The sequence below is a fragment of the Empidonax traillii genome, unplaced genomic scaffold (genome assembly GCF_003031625.1).
Source record: "Empidonax traillii isolate 1590-97213 ecotype Southwest subspecies unplaced genomic scaffold, ASM303162v1 scaffold723:size436081, whole genome shotgun sequence".
In the NCBI taxonomy this organism is placed as follows: Eukaryota; Metazoa; Chordata; class Aves; order Passeriformes; family Tyrannidae; genus Empidonax; species Empidonax traillii.
The window spans coordinates 374796-379301 of NW_020955916.1; the positions used below are offsets into that span (position 1 = coordinate 374796).

The 4506-nt window shown below is 42.7% G+C and overlaps 1 long non-coding RNA gene across 1 annotated transcript; it reads left to right on the plus strand.

The window, feature by feature from the left end:
* Window positions 1–248: 248 nt before the first annotated feature.
* LOC114066030 lies at window positions 249–1862 on the plus strand. Its single transcript, XR_003573088.1, has 3 exons — window positions 249–1279; window positions 1610–1675; window positions 1817–1862. It is a non-coding gene; the product is annotated as an uncharacterized LOC114066030 (long non-coding RNA).
* Window positions 1863–4506: the final 2644 nt, after the last annotated feature.

Genomic DNA, 4506 nt, shown 5'->3' on the forward strand with positions numbered 1-4506 from the left:
ATGTACTAATGGACTTCACAGCATTTCACAGCTGAGGATGGAAGGCTGCTTTCATCACCTGCTCCTGTGATGGCCAGTTGGCACCAGAGATGCTCTACATCAAGCCCTGACTTTCCCCTGCTGGGCAGCCTGTGCTGCTGGTGGGGCAGAGAGGACCTGCAGCCCTGCCCAGGAGTGCCTTCACTCTTCATCTGGCTCAGGGACACTCACAGCAACTTGTGGCTGCTGCCTTTGCTAAGCAAAGACTTAACTGAAGCAGGTCTGCTCATGGGTCACTTCTGCATGCATGGAAGCCTTCCAGCTATAAAAGCAAAATTTCTGACCCCCATGCAACACTCCTGCCTCCCAAAGACTTTGGGGCTGGTTGAACTGGGTTTCCAAACTTTATTTGCTCAGGTACATGCAGTGGCAACAGCTGCAGCTTCAGGCTGTGTGATCAGTAAAGGCAGGAGGGCTGGGCTTTCCCTTCTGTCTGCAGTTGGATACACCCACCCACAGCAGCTCCCAGCTCTGTCCCCACCACAGGTAACCTAGTCCACTCTGACATGTTTTCTGTGGTGATGCATGCTTCCAGTACAAAAACAATATAACACACCTCATGTCTAAGAAAATTGTAAGGAAGTGGGGACTGAGTCCCCATGGTCTTTTAATGCATTTACTTGTAAGTAGAATGAGGATTCGTTTTATAGGGGTAGAGAGGTAAGGAACAACTGGTGCTCTGGGACCACAGAGGAGAAAACACAAATTTTTCTGTATTGGGATACCATATAGCTGCAGATTGATGAGATCACCCTGAAATCAAGGTGCTTTTCACATAAGCTGGTTAGGATTCAGCTCTACCATCATCTTGGATTCCCTAATTCACATTCAAGAAAATGCTCTCTAAGACATAAACTTGGTTAGCAAAGTAAAGGTTACAGTCTAATCAGCTGCTGTTAGCGCTGTTAATCTTCGAGACAAGAACAGCCTCATGTCTGCACTCAGCTGATCACTAAAAGTGTTCCCAGAGTCTGTACACTATGTCATCATGATTGTTATTGTTGTTAGCAGCAGCAGCACATTACCTAGTAACCAGGACCCAGTCCCACCATGATCTGTAATTTTCAGGCTTACCCTTGGGGCTGAAAGGATTCTACCTGCACCTGCTGATCCTTTTTCATTTGCTCACAAGCTCTCAGGTTTGAGAGTGGGAGAGCACCCAGGGTCTAGAGCTGAGTGAAGTGCAGCTGGAATGTGTTGGCATGTGCTGAAGGATAAAGGAGGGATGACAAACCACCAGGTTTGTAGAGGGCTTTTTTTTCTTAATGACTCCTGACTGAATAAAACCATGCTGGAATGTGTCAAAGACATTGATGGGATGTGTTTTATTTACCATTCTAATCTTCATGAATTACTTCATGAATGGTGTGTGACTAGCAAGCCTCACCAACCATTTGTCAGGCTGATCTCAGAACCAGACCATATGGCAGAAGGTGCTGGTGGCCTTGCTCACCAAATAGGAAGAGAGACATCTCCCTGCACGCTACATACAGTCTTTAAATTCCACTCCTGAAAGAACGTTCTAGGGTAGTTAAAGGAACTGGATGTATATGCCAGTTTTCTTCTCCAGGCCAGTCTTAGCAAACTATGGTTTAGTCATCTCCCCTCTTTCCCTGGTGATGTGGATGAAAACTGGGTATGCATATAAGCTGTGGATATCAGGGAGCCAAACCTCTTATCCTCAGCGCACTCTCCAAGAGCTAACGTACTCATTTTTATTAATTTTTAGTTTAGAGTTCTTACTCCAGTAACAATATAAATATTAACTTCCTCACAGACGTGCAAAAGTTTACCTGCCCAGAAAAAGTCCTGCACAAACCAGCTTGAAAAATGTAGAGATACTGACTTCTGTATTTAGCAAGTTTATTTTGGTCTCATCTGCCTAGGATAAGGATTGACAGAAGTGACTCTCAAAGGAAGTGACCATGCCCTGAGCCTCAACAGTGTGCACCTGGCATGACAGTGCAGCATCACTTTCCTGCTATAATAGCAGAGTTTTCAGGGGCCCTTTTGATTTTGCCTTAGGAGGAGCAGTAATTGCCCTATGTTAGCTCTTCTGTCACACCAAAGAAATGAAAGTGTAGGCAGGTGAAGAAAAAAGCAAGCAAAGAGGACAAGACAGACTTGAAACGTGAAACCCTTTGGGAGGTGACATGAAGTTTGAAATGTCTAAGAGCAAAACATCTTCCCAATACTGCAAGACTTATTGGTGTTACAGGTGGCCTATCCCTCGAGGGCACTAGGGCATTTCTCAGCAGAACTGTGGGACTTGTCTCTCATCACAAGTCAGCAGCCCTTGGATGCCTCACTCCAGCCTTTCCAAGGTGCCAAGCAATGCAGCTGGGGCAAGCACACACCCTCCTGAGTAATGCAGGTCAGCTAGAAATGCCCATTCAGGAGGACTGGCAGAACTCCTCCTGCAGTAAAGGGACAGTGGCTTTGGGGGTGAGGGAGGGAAATGTGCCTCAGCGGGATGCCATGCTTCTTCCAGAAAACCCTGAGTCCTCACAAACACAAAACGAGTACAGCTGCATCCTCCTTCTCCACTCATGGAAGCAGTGCTGATGTCAGGGAACCTCCTCTGATCCCAGCAGCAGTCATGTGAAAGGGGAGGATGCTAACAAGAGCTGAAGTAAATGAGAGATGTGGTTGCAATGGTGTAAATTTGATATCTTACCATTGAAAGGGGTAGGAGATTAAAAATAAATGTTTATGCTTTGAATTCTTTGAAATTGCAAGTAATTACATTATTAATATTTTCTGGAGGTCATGCAATGACCGCAATACAGTAGTTTAGACCAAGTTGACAATCTTGACAGTGTGCAACCATCGCTTCCCTACCTTTCAGCCTGTTCTAGTCTTCCTCTTTTCTGAAATATGATCCAACAAGCAAGTAACTACAAAGAAAATTTCCTTAATTTGCACTGTGAAAATAACAACTCTGATCAGAGAAAATCAGATTTTTAAAGGTAAGTAGGTTTATATTTGTAGAGCCTCAGATAATCACTCTGCCTATACCTTTAGCTCACAGTAACATATGAATGTGCCTATGGCCCTGGTTAAAAAAAAAATAAAAAAAATTTTTAAAAATTAAAATAAATTAAAGTCAAAATATTAGCTTCACAAAGTAGACCCAAGGCACACTTCCAGCCTATCACTAAACAGGGAGACACTGTGTACTGCTAGTATAGCACTTCCATTACACCAGCTAAGCCAAAGCTTTTAAAAAGATAGACTGTATTAAGTAAATTCTCACATGCTTCCTGACATCAGCATCCTAGCATCATTTCTGGGGCTGGAAGATTACACTGCCTGGAAAGAAAATACTCAGGTTCAGGAGATATACTGAAGTAGCCATATCCACTCCTGACACACACCAGCTGTATGTGTAAAATAAAAAGAAGCCTGTGCAAACAAACTGCACACCCTGATATTTCTGCTACTCCTGACTATGGATAAGAGGCTGTAAGTTGAAATTATAAAAAGAACATTAAAGCAATCACCATACAAATCACCTGTCTGTTTTTCCCCAAGCGGGTTTATTTGCCCTTGACAATATAAAATAGCTGTTAGAAGTCTGATAGATCTTCTGCAGGGAGGTATATTTTGCAATTTTCTTCACATGAGCTTTGTGATCTAATGAATATTTTTCAGTTCAAAGTTTACAGAGTTATATGGAAATAAAGGCTGGTTTTGATTCTTTTGAAGCCAATAGGAATTTTGCCATTAACTCTGGAAGACACAGAAATGCAAATTTCTTAGCATAGAGAAGCTTGTGGGGGGCTGTCTTACTTTAATTTTTCAGCCTTATATAACAACTTTCTCACCTAAAAGCAGGGTATATTCAACTCCCAATTTTCCTGTTGGAATAAAGGTCATTTTAAAGATCAGACCCTTTACAACTGAGCCTCTTATCTGCTATAGAGGAAAGTCTGGTGAGTTTCTACGTACAGCGCATTATTTTTAATATGTTAATTCTTGATGTATATATATTATGTCAGTGGTCTCCATGGGGTGAGCAAGCTGAGCAAGGATGAGGAAGGGCAGCAAATGTCTCTGCTAGGATGCTCCCATTCTGCAGCTTTCACTGGTGCTTTAAAGGAGCACAGTCTTCAGACATCAGTGTTACATGGCTGCCCACACTGTCACTACTGCTGATTTCACCTGGGTTACTTCAGAAGCAGGATTATTTCCCACTGCCTCACCTTCTGCAAATGTTTAGTAAAATGATAGAAAGGTAGGGTTTGGTGTTGGTTTTTTTCAGCTAGGCAGGTAGGGTGTTCTCCCGATTTTCCTCTTATTTTCAGAAGAGAATTAATGGAGAAAATATGCATTTCTACAGTTTCTGAAACTGCAATACACTACCACAACCTCCAGAAAAGAAGTACTGCAAAAAACTTCAGTTCCTGTAGGCCATTTGTGGTTTTCCATATTTTGAAAAGACAAACAAGAGAATAAATAGGCTTA